The sequence below is a fragment of the Acomys russatus genome, chromosome 31 (genome assembly GCF_903995435.1).
Source record: "Acomys russatus chromosome 31, mAcoRus1.1, whole genome shotgun sequence".
In the NCBI taxonomy this organism is placed as follows: domain Eukaryota; kingdom Metazoa; phylum Chordata; class Mammalia; order Rodentia; family Muridae; genus Acomys; species Acomys russatus.
This window is the reverse complement of record NC_067167.1, coordinates 24,547,649-24,560,970: the sequence shown is the minus strand read 5'-3', so window position 1 is coordinate 24,560,970 and position 13,322 is coordinate 24,547,649.

Sequence of the window (13,322 nt, the reverse complement as noted above, 5' to 3'; positions counted from 1 at the left end):
GGGAGAGAAGGAGGGAGGGAGGGAGGGAGGGAGGGAGGGAGGGAGGGAGAGATTCTATTGTGTTCTGTAGTTATTTGCCAACTAGCTAAACTCTAAGACCTGCCAACCCTACAGGCATGGTAATAGCCATAGAACAGGAATTTCACTCAACTTGGAAACCCCCCCTTTTCCTGCTATCCACACCCAACCACACAAGGTGTACACACATAAAAGATTTAAAACTAGCCCCCACCCCCTGTCGCCTCCTGCCAGCCAGCCCCAGTCTGTGAAAAGTAATCTGATCTTGGCAAAGAGGAATGGGGAGGAAGAATGTTTTCCCTACTGACTCCATACACAAAATAAATATCCTTTCCTGCGCTAAACCACTGCCAAGTATGTTAAGGCCAGTTGAGGAGAGTGTAGCTACTAAGAAACCAGGTTCCTTAGCACTCCCTTTTTAAAATGTCCCTCAACTCCACCCCCATCCCTTACCCTCACCCCACCCCACGCCACCCAGCCTGAAAACTCTCAAAGATGTCTTCCACAAGGTGAAGGACTAAGCAGCTGCAGTGCTAACAGATCATTGCCTTGTGTAGAATGGCCAACCACTAGGGAGCTGACATCCATCTGCCTTGTGAGATCACCTACTGTGCCTCCTGGAAACTGGGAGCAGCATAGGAAAAGTGAACTGTTTGCCACTGCCGCAGCCACAGCCTTTAACTATTGAACAGTAGAAGGGTGTTATGGAACTAAAATGGTATAAGGTCAAAATTGTGTGTGTGTGTGTGTGTGTGTAACTCGAACCCATGACCTGGGCGTATAAGATAGCAAGAAAGAGAAGAAAGAGCAAGAGTGAAAGCTAGAGAGAGAAAGCGTAAGATCAGCAGTAGAAAAAAAGAGTCCAGGTGAAAGGTACTAAAGAAGTTACCCTTGGCCTTGCTTCTAAGTATTCAATCCTAAACCCTCCACCCGCTCCCCAAGCACAACCCAGCTCCTAATCGCTAGATTGAGGCTTGGGGTGAGGTGGGGGTGGGGGGTGACTAAGAAGGAGGAAGGAGAGAGAAGAAAGCAATGGTCTGTGGGATCTTCAGACTGATGCCTTGAGTCCCAGTGCAGCACACAGATGGGCCCCGTTTTCTGTGGAAGTCCTGCCCTGACCTCAACAGCAGCAAACAAGACATGATTTCACAGTGCTCAGAAAAAAACATTTTTTCATTACATCTATATATTATGTATATGTGTTGTATATTAATTAAAAATTTTTTTCTTCATAATTTAAGTTATGCATATGCCCCTGGACCATTTTAAATTTAAAAGTTACAACAGACACTGCTATAATTTAATTACATTTTATAGCCCTAGAAGAACTGTTTAAGAATATATAATCATCTTTAAATGCTAGAAATAATAAACATACCAATTGTATGTTTTGTGTCTCTCTGTATATAAATACATGAGCATACGTACATTTTTCATGCTTGAGATTTTTATATATGTAATTTCTATGTAATAAAAAGCACATAATCTGAGATATACTTCTGTTTACTTCTTTGCTAACACATAAAATTTATTTAGTCATTAGGAAAGTTAAATAGCTTCTCTAAGTTATTATAAATTGCTTTCTGCAAATGTGCTTATTATATGTTAATGTAATATTTTGTCAATTTGTAGAAAATTTGGCATTTGCTAATGTCTGTGTATTTTACCATTTTGGTTCCTGCCCTTATTGACATTATTTGTATTAATATGTATGGACGGATGAAGAGGAAACAACAGTGCATCTTTATTATCATAAACTTTATGATACTTCCAAGTTTGCCTTTAACATGTTTTCATTTCTCACATAAAATATCCTATTAATATTCTTCATGACAAGCTCTTTCATGTGTAAGAGTTAAAGACAGAGAGGTTTGTATACATTAAACAAATACATTTTAATTTGCTAATTATAAATCTATAATGATGGGAATAGCACAAAATGTTACCACCCCTTAGTTATTAAAAGTAGAAAGAAATACACCCTAGTACTTAAATAGAAAATAAAGTGAAACAGCAACCCTAAGAGACAATAGCACAACTGTGCTTTTTAAAGTTCGATTTACTGATAAGAAGATATTGTATAAGTAAGTAATTGGAAAGGGGTGGGGTGGGGGACAGGAAGATACAGGTGAGGGGATAACAATAGGGATGTAATCTGAATAAATTATTAAAAGAGAAAATGATAATTGGAAAGGTGGGTTTTTAAAAATCTTATATATTTGTCTGAATTTTAAAAAAATTCTCATGCTCTTCTCTGTTAATACAATGGTTGGAGAATCATGTTCCACCTGTGAGGGAATAGAGGCATGTGCAGCAACAACCTTCAAAATATTCAACATTGAAGTTGAATTTATTATCAGAATTTTTTTCCCAAGAATGCAATGTTTTGTTCTGTGCCTGGGGCCATGGCACCCACTCTGCTCCTGACTCTGTGCCTTTCCACAACATGGTGCACTGAACTCTCTCTGAACCACGACGCAAAGTGAATCTTCACTCTCTTCAGTTGGCATGTCAGGTACTTGCTCACAAGTGCCCAGAAGTAACAAATGTCTTACCTGTCATAGTTATATTGGCATTAAGTTTAATAATGACAAAAAGAATATCTCTGCCAATAAATGAATATTATTTTAATCGGTGATTCAATTGGTACCAACGGGTGAAAAGTGTTAAAACACTCTGCCAGAAGAACTCTACTTGTGTAGGTTATAAACAAAAAAACAGAATGTACAGTTAATTTTTAAAGTGTAGAAGGGTAGAACTAAGCTCTATTGATATTATGAAGTCCTGTTCTCTTGTTGACAAGTAAATTTCAAGACAGTTTGAGCTGCTCTTTGCATGCAAACAATGAAGTGTAGAGCCTTGGCGCATACACTGAGCCATTTACATCAACACCTCAATTATCTCCCTCCTGCAGTACATTAGAAAGCTAATCTTTGAAAATACTCCACTCGTTAGCAGTATCAGGAGAAAAAGAGAGCTTGGAGAGATAGACGATAAAGAATCCAAAACAGCAAATATCTAAGGTGAATGGTCGCAGACGGCTAATGTACAACGTGGAGGACATGTAAAACAAGCAGGAAACTCAGGGCTTCTGTCTAACGAGTCGACTGTAACTGCTCTTGCCATAGGAAAAAAATACAGTTGCTTCAAAACTTTCCACTAGTAAAAAGGATGTCATGATTTTCTTACCATGTAAAAATGGTATATTCGCTAATTTGTTCCACTAGAGCAAATATGTTACGTAAATGTTCCTCATCTGTTATCTATCTTAAATACATAATAGCAACTAAAATAAGCATAAATACAACCCTTTTCCCAGATTATATATTTTAAAGCTCTTACAGAATCAGCTCGGCAGGCCCCCGGTTCTGTGAATTTTACTGTTGAGTTTCCCTAACTATATATGTGCAACTTCAATAAATGGCAAAGAAGTTACAGCTTCAGTGTTCTAACTACACTGAACCCTGTGTCATGACTCTGAGGTTTCCTTCCAGGGACTGTAAGTAATGGTTACTTGTCTCAAGTTGGTTTTCTGCTCTGGAAAATGAAGAGATAAAGGTGCTTTCTAACTTTGTTATAAAATGCAATTTTAAGGAGGAAGTTTTTCTTTAAAAAAATTTTTATAGAAACGTTTTTTAATCTTTGTACTAGTCATTTCCTCTTCACATTTCAACAATTAAATTGGCATACTTGTATTTTTATCAGAAGCATCTGTGTTGGTATGAGCCAGTTTTCCCTGGGGCCGGTGTTAAAAAGAACAGCAGACCTGAAGTTCTAAGTCTGGGATTACACACAAGCGCCTGTGAGCCAATTTGTCACCACTTGCATGGTAATCTTCGAAGAAATATTACACTAGATAACTTGTTAAAAATCAATCAGTTCATCTGATTTTTCTGAAAACACTACTCTGAGCTGAGAAAAAAATAAAATGTGTGACCTATTGTTTGGACTAAGTAGAAAAGATCAGAAATAGTGAGAGCCTGTCAGATGGGCGGCACGGAAACCAGTGTATGGAACTTTAGACAATCAGGATGTGCCTGACAAAATGTGATGGCTCTCAGTGGCTGTTACCCAGTGAATATCTATCTTTTGCAGTTCTTTCCTGCTTTAATTCTGCTAGGGGTTATAGAAAGTATGCTGGGAACCCAGGGATGGATGTCACTTTGCCCACAAAAAACCACTTAGGTCCTAGATGTAAGTATCAAGGCTTGTGAAGTTCCCTAAGAGGTTTTCAGCAAGGGAGAGAAAAAAAATCCTGAATGCTGTGAGCAAAGAGTAGGAGCTGAGAGTCCATCTCAGCTATAAGACCTGTGGCGGCCATGTTCTGATGATTCCCCATAAAAGGCTAGAAAGACACTCCTTAGCTTTGTCGGACTTATATAGTCAGGGTATATAATTAGTCATCCAGCTTCAATGGGTGTTTCCATTAAAAATAGCTTTCAATTAATTAAACCCAGTGTTTGAATAGCTGACTGGCTGGGTGTTGGCCAGATACTTGTGACCTAAATAAAAGGCCAAATGTTTTCACTAAGTAGCCATGGCTGTTATTAACTTTAATGAGATAAAGTGACAAATCTCTGTAAGGCTGGTTACTACAGGACATTGCTCAACCTCAGGGAAAGTGCAGAAAGCTAGCAACCCTGGTACTTTAATGAAATGTCTAAAAAGTATGTGTATATGTCAACACCACAAAAATACATTTCTCCATAGTAAATAATATTATCGTATAATTCTGTGTTTGATACAAGGTACCCGTGTATTTGACATCTTATTTTCTCCCACATTGGTGATAGAAGAAGACAAAGCTGTCCTGATAGTATCATATGGTTTGACTTGAAAGTGAGTTATTGATTAACTGGATAATGACTCAAAACCTAAATAAAATTAGAACCCAAGGTGATTTTAGAATTGGTCTAAGAATCAGAGAGGCTTGCACCGAGCAGAAGAAAAACAGATTAAGTAGGTTATGCCAGTGTGCTGCTTATAGGTTGCTGTCGACAGAGAGAGAGAGAGAGAGAGAGAGAGAGAGAGAGAGAGAGAGAGAGAGAGAGAGAGAGAGAGAGAGAGAGAAGGGGAGGGAGGGAGGGAGGGAGGGAGGGAGGGAAGGAGGGAGGGAGGGAGGGAGAAGAACCCTGCAGACTGGAAAGGAGATTGATTGTATTCACGTAAAGATTCATGTTTGGCTATGAATTCTGAATCCAGAAGGAAATAAATTAATTTATAAACTTCTCATCATTTTTAGAGTTGGGGCACTACTCTCTTGCAATATTCATTTAAGAGCAAAACATCATAAAATTATGAGGTGCCAGAGCTATCTTTGCAAAATAACCAATGTTTTGTCTCTACAAAACACTATGGCATACATATTAATAGAAAAATATTCACATTCTAAAGTGTTAGGCTCACTTTAAGGTAAATAGCCATTTTGAAATGAATAAGGGATGGATATGGAAAGAAATAAGGTTTTGTGTGTTTTCAGATGAATTTAATTCTCAGTAAAGTATATTTGTGATGTGGAAGAATGGAGGAAATAAATCTTTTACGGATGGAGGAATGTCACATAATTGAGAGGTGCCATTATATAAGTGTTACTATCATTTAAACGTGATCAGCCATATAATAAATCACCCATACAGATTTTTGTTCATTAATTGCTATTTCCCTCCTGTAGAGTAGGTTAGAAAGTGTTGCTTTTAGAAAATACATTCCAGGCTTTGTGAATGCTGTGTGAATTCAGCACTGTGCCGCTTTCCTTTCTGGTGTCTTGGAATCATTCTAATCTTGTGTGTAACAAAGGCATAATGATAATTGTTATGGATGGACTGGGTTGTACTTCAGTCTGGAATCACATGGTGAAAATTCAATCCCCAATATGACTTTGAGAACATGGCCTTTAATTAAATAGTGAAGCTTAAATGAGTCACAAGAATAGACCTTTGAGCAGAAAGGTTTCCTTGTCCCTACAGTAAGAAAAAGAGATGTCAATTTCTGTCACCACTTACTGGAAAGTTTATGCAGGTATGGGTACACAACAGTCATATGCCTATAACCTGGGAAGAGATTCATAATGAAAAAGTAGATGTTTGGGTAATGTGATTATACTATCCTAGCTTCCAAAATGGTAGGAATGCAAAGTTTGTATGGTTTAGCCACCCAGTCTTATGAAGGGACACATGGAGGAATAAGCCCATCAAACACCGACAGCCTTAGACTTAATTTTCTAGTAGAGCATTATATTTCCTTTGTTCACTAAGAAAAAAATAATTTAAGTCATCTTCTTTTCCTATGTGTTCTGTAATTAAGACTGGATGAATTGGCACTTAAATCTAAAATTCCTAAGAATGCAGGTCCAGTGTCCATACCATCCCTTTTGGTCCTCAATATTATCATTTTTATAGTGAGTAAAGCTGCCCTACCAGGTCAAAGGGTTGCCAGAGTTGTTAACATTATTTAAATCCACAAGGAAAAGCAAATATCATGCTCTTATCACTATAGCTCAACAGAAACCGTAGGCATGTGAGCAAGGATAAGCCTTGAGACCTTGTGGTATAGATCTGAATAGTTTAAGTATGCATCTTTGTAAGTGCAGTTCAATGATAGAATATGTGATCTTATGGCAGCAGCATTAAGCAGTGTGTGGTTGTAGATGTCTGAGCTCGGGACATCAGTGATTACAGATGTAAATTTGAATACTTCTTCTTTGAGACTAAACCTATGAAAACAATGAAACCAGGGCAGGTTAGAAGATCTATAACTAACTACGGGTCTACCATTACCATTTTCCCCCTCTTTTAAAAAGTTTTGTATGTGCGTGCACACACACACACACACACACACACACACACACACATCAATCTCTATCTCTATCTCTATCTTTTTCTCTATATGTCATAAAGGAAGTTAAGTTGAGTCACATGAGCTGATAGTGTCCGCCCATAAGATCTATAGACTATTAAAAGCACTGTACCAGAAAAAAAGGAACATCCTTTGAAAGAACTGGACAGAGTAATCCAAATGATTCCCCAAACAATCTAGATGTCCAGTGTCACACAGGATTACAGCTCAGAGGTGGAGGGTGGGCCCATTTTGAAGAAGACACCACGCATTTAAGACACACAACTCAGGTGATTTGAATTGGATCTTAGCTGAAAGCCTCTCCCATGTGGGTCTAGTTTCCAGAGCTTCAGAAAATCCTATGCAAGCTGCTAAGGGAGGGAAGCAATTAAACAGCTGTGATGTCTGTGATCCATGACAGTCACCAGCTTGTCAAGATATACATTAAAGGTGCAAAATGGGGCACTCACATGTTCTTGACAGGCACCAGCTTGTCAAGATATACATTAAAGGTGCAAAATGGGGCACTCACATGTTCTTGACAGGCACCAGCTATCTAATTGGATTCAGGGCCCACTCAGCAGGCGGGAAATTATGCCTGATATTGAATACTAGCCAGCTTCCTGGCGCTAGTGAGGTCATGGACCTTAGAAAATAATGTACTACTGTCATTTGACTAGACCAGAATAATCCTTATTACGTTCTTAATATTCCCCTCCTACGTACAGAAAAGTGTAGCTATCAATTCTCATCAAAGAAGCCTCTCTTTACAGTAAATGGCGATCACCACAGAAAACCACATGTGGATACAATGTAGAGGTCAAGAGCCGTCATGGTCACCTCATCCTCAGTGGATACATCTACATCATAGTCTTTAAATTGATGGCTTTGGGAAAGAAGGCATGGAAAGCTTGTGTAAGCCAGAATACCAAGAAGTCCACCATGAAACAGACTACCTTAGAAATGGCTGCATAAGCAAGACCAGAAAATTAGCAATATCAATAAACATGTTCATGTGGAAGGAGGAAAAATTTAAAGGATCCTACTCCCAAACAAAGAACTAAAGGCAATGATTCACATTTCTTATGTCATTTATCCTAAGTGCTGCTTGTAAGCTGGACTGCTTTATCCTCTGTAGATGATGAGGAGAGTAAAGGGGACATACTAGGCTTCTCAATATTAGAATTATTTAATCAGGTAATTGATAGGTTTCTATTTAAAGCAAGGAGACTATATTGCCCAAAGAAACCAGTGGTCTAGACATTAGTATAGAAACATCAGAATAAAAAAAATTAGAATCTAAAATAATGGTCACACATGTGAAAACAAGATTACTGTAAGGAATAAAGGTGATTAATGTTTAGTTATTAAGAGAAAATATTGATTCTTTCATGTTCGTTCGTCCAATAGGTGAAGTTGAGTGTTATGTTCTTGAGTGCAGAATAGTTCCCAAAGACATTCTAATCAATCAAAATAGGTTAATTTTGGTGTGTTCTTGTTCATGAGTATAGACAAATAAAATATATATGTATTTATTTGTATATAAATAAATAAATTTATAAAATTTAAATTTATATAAATAAATTTATAAATATATATAAATTTTCAATATTAGGCTAGTAAATGACTGAGGCTTCTATTTTTCTCTAGAAGTCATATTGTAAATGACCTCTTGTAGAAGTGAAGATGCTATAAAAATTAAGCTTGTCACAATGTCTACTTGAGGAGCTCATAATAACTTTTTACCTTATTACTATGTCACAAAATGCCCAAGAAACTTAGTTTAATAAAGCAGAAAGCTTTATTTTGGTTTCTGGCTTCAAAATATTTAACCCATGGTTGCTTTAGACACAGTATGTCATTTCCGGGGACGGGGTTGAGAACATAAGGAGACACTAAGTGTCCTTTTTAAGGGACTTACTCATATGACCCATCCATTTTCACTCAGGTTTCTCTTTCTTTAACCTGTATTTCTTCCTAAGTATTTTAGAATTTATCCATGAAGACACCAAGCTCTGAGATTTTCTTTAATGTGAGACCTTTTTATGATTGATTCATTCTTCCTATTTATTATGGGTCTGAGCACATCTTCTACCTCATAGGTTCTATATATGTAAGAATTTGCTTAATTCTTCTAGGTCATCCAATTTGCCAATACATAATTCTACAGACTATTTTCTTATTATCTGTGGAATTATTTTCTTCTATCTTAGTTGTTTTTTCTAGTCTCTATTTGTTTCTGTTCTGGTTTTTCTTCATTCTATTAATTTACTTTGCTCTCTTTTGTTTTTATAACTTTTTGATATGTCAAGTCGATCATTTTAGATCCTTTCAGGAATCTAGTACACCTCCAAGTTAGTATATTATTTTTTTCTTCTTAAGATTGTACTCTATGCCTAAGTTTCTCTGTACTATTTAAAAAATTTTTAACTTCATGCCTTTCCATGTCTTTCTTTCAATTTCTTTTTTTTTTTTTTTTTTTTTTTTTGTCCATTGATTTTAACGACATGCTTGCTTAATCTACACATATATTTTTAACTTTATAAAATTAATTCTAATAAAAATTTTAATTTAATATTACAGTAAGTGGAAAAGATCTTTGATGTGATTTGGTATTGATGAATGATAAAGACAATAAAAAATAGTTGAAGTTATTATAATCATGGTCTGATAAAACTCATTGATTTAATGTATATTTTAGGAAAAGAACACTATTGAAACTAATGTTCTAAAGCTTATCCACAGAAAATAGAGAAGCTACATCAGTTTAATACAAAATAACAAAAAAGTAAATAAATAAAAGTGTTAAGAATGACAGCTAGTGCAACAGAAAATAAGTAGTGGGAAAATGTACAAATGCTTAGGTCATCTTGTGAAAGGGTGAATAAAACCAATAAATATTTAACAAATTTAAGCAGACAATAAAAAGAGGAAATTCAATAATACCAGCCATTGAAAGGATTATTAGTGTAGATATGACAAGATAAATTATAAAGTGCTATATCCCTCAATTCTTTATGAAATCACATTTAAATTAAGTTTAATAAACTATACGAGAGGGAGATTATTGAAAACAATACAAATAACCAAAGAATACTCCATGCATAGTAATGAATCTAAAAGCGAGAGCTTCCTTATTGAAGCAGTATTCTGAAATGCTATTATTATCAGAATAGCAGGGAACTTCCTTGATGACAATGAAAGATGATTATTAAGATCTATGAAGTTTAACATCAATAGTCCCTCAGATATGTTTTTCCCATTCAAGCAGAAAAATATCCAAGCAAGCACAGACACTTCTCATAAGTCTTAAATGACACAGGCTACTTGCTTGAGTCTCTTAAGCACTTGAATATGTATCAAACCTCATGAACATTTCCACCTGACGTCAAATCTAGCCATGACAAAGAACAACAACAACCAAAAAAAGATAATGACATTAAATAATGTATGAAGAGATAATTTGAGTAGACAGTCTGTGATCTAGATATACATGAAAATATAGCAGCAGAATCGAATACACCAAAGGCAAGAGACTAATAACAACAATGTCTAACATCACAGTTGTCCACCTTAGGGGGATGCAGGACTAACAAGAAGAGAAACTCTCAGAGTAAGTCGGTTGCTCCAAATAGTTAGACTGATATTCCATGAATACCTACCCTCAGGGCATGGTGTGAGGCTAGATTTGGGCCATGAGAACAAACATTGTAAAAGTAGCAATGGCAATTTTTAATCTGCTTAACAATATCTAACCTTCATTTCCCTCTGTGAAAAGTAAAAGTCCAGGACTAGTTCTACATAACTTTTTCCAGGTCTAGTGTACACTGAGTCAGTGACTCATGATGATACTCAAAATATTGTCTAGTATCAACGAGAGATGCCAGCTGTCGCGGCTACTCTTACATACAAGTGCCTCCACCTAGAGTGCAGAGTGGGAAATGTTCTCTTTTCCTACTGCTAGCCCTCTGGTCAGACTGGAAGCTCACTTTAATTCCTCGTTGTGCCCACTTAAAGCAATCCAGTGCCTTCAGAGTCCACTTAAGTTTTCACAGTAAAAAAAAAAAAAAAATTCTGAGGTAAAGGGTCGATGTGTTTAAGATCTGTGCCATGTACAAAGGGAAGAAAGCCAGGCTAATATAATGACAAGGAATCTAAAGCCTAAGCATGTTATTATTTTACTTGGTGTACTCTCAAGTTAAAAGCATTAGCTTATCCTTTATTGAAATAACATTTTCTGCAGCATATTCAAACAAAATCTTTCTGGCCTGTCTGAATTGAATATTGTACTATCAGTTTAACAAAGATGACCACATCCCCTGGAGGGGGAGACCTGGTGGCACTCAGAGGAAGGATAGCAGGCTACCAAGAAAAGACTTGATACCCTATGAGCATATACAGGGGGAGGAGGTTCCCTTAGTCACAGTCATAGGGGAGGGGAGTAAGGGGAAAATGGGAGGGAGGGAGGAATGGGGGGATACAAGGGATGGGATAAACATTGAGATGTAATATGAATAAATTAATAAAATAAAATTTAAAAAAACAAACAAACAAAAAATCAACTGCATTGGCAATGGAATAATTTTTCTTTTACCAATACCCCAACAAGAGTACGTACCTACACTTAAACCATCTATTATCCTTTTATTTTTAGAAGTCTTCACATTGTGTATAGTATAATCTTGTTATTTTTTATGCTTTTGTTTTGTGTGAAAACAAATTAACCTGGCAACATATCTCTCATAGACAATTTCTATAAACCGATTTGAGATTCAGATTTAGATTACTTGTAGTTCTATGATATTCCTTGCAATGGCTGTTTCTAGGTGACACTGTTCATTCTTGACTTCATCTCTGACAACTGCATAGTGACTTTGTTCAAAGTGATTCACTAAACTGGGGAGCCTTACAAGTGATGTTAGTACAACTTACACCCACTTACCTCTCAACGGCAACTTGCAAAATGTCACCTGCAATTTAAAAAAATACTCAAGATTCACTGAAAGGAAGTTCTCTCCTACCTTTTCACGTGGCTAAGATTCATCTCAAAATATTTCTTTCATAATAGCTACCCTTTATAGACAAGAGCATAAAATGTCCTTTTTGAGATGTAAGGAAAAGATGCCGGTTATGTAACTGGTAAGGATGTTTGAAATTTCATTTACTCATTTTATTATCAATATTTACAGAATGCTTACTACCCAGAAACACTATTTTGTGTTCTGGTAGCTTAGGAGAACAAGACAAAGAAGGTCTTTTATATACAAATGGCAAAAATAAATAGACAAAACTGAAAAATGACTGAACCGGTTACCAATGAGCAGAGCAATAACAATCAGCTATTATAATAAAGATACTCCATGACAAATCACTCCAAAGCTAAATTATTTAAAACTGGTGAGTTAAACCTGCTCACACTACTACTAATTCAGGCAAACCTAGCTTAATTGCAGAAAACTCTGATTTATATGACAAGGTTTATGTCGAGTGGGATTGCTTTTGACATATATTTCTTTTGGTGTTGGGCTTATTGAATGAAAGTTATGCTTTAGGCATGGCAGGGAAAGAAGAAATCAAGCATTATGCTTCAAATGCATATCAAGTCAACTTCCTTTCTGTTTTCTAACTTCTCTTTAGTCAAAGTAAGTCCCATAACTGGGGCCATTTTCTAACAGTGAAGGATAGATTTCCTCTACTGTAAGAGTCATCAGGGAGTCTTTGCTTAAATACTAATCTAATCATAATATTCATTTTAGTTTTTTATGAAAAAAGGTGGACATGTTTGTAAAAAATATTAAAAAGGTTCTGAAATTTAGGGAGAATAAAAAGTGGAGAATGATAAAATATGGTGACAAAGAGATGGGGCCCCACTCTGCCGCTCTAGGTTGAGGTCAAGACGTTCTAAGTACAAACAGAAACTTCCATAGTGTTTAAGTAGCGAATTACAGGAACCAATTCTGCATGCTGGGCAATGTCTGCAATGGGAGAGATCAAGAATGATTTAGAGATGAGGGGCCATGACTGGACAGGGGCTTTGACCTGAAGCTGGGTGGGGATAATAAAAGAAGACAAAGCACATGGGTATGGGACACAATTTAGTAGCAGACCTGGACTCCCATGGGCTTTTGCTAGCTCAAAACTGTTTGGAGATAGAAGAGAGGAACAAACAGATGAAGCCATCCAGACATTTGATTATATGCAACTCAGCAAATCATAATTCTAAAAAGTGAAACAAAACACAAGAGGAAGGGGCTATGGTGAGTAAGTAGCTCAGAAAATGCTAAAACTGTGGACAGGATGTTCCTCCAATGAAAGAGTCAGGAAAATCACTATGTGCATAATTATATATTCAATTACAGCACTCAGAGATTCTAGTATTAAGGCTATAAGGGCCAAGAGCGGATTTCAAGCTCATACCATGAGCTTTATGCTCATATGCATATGCAAGTAATGTAAGTTGAAAACAAATA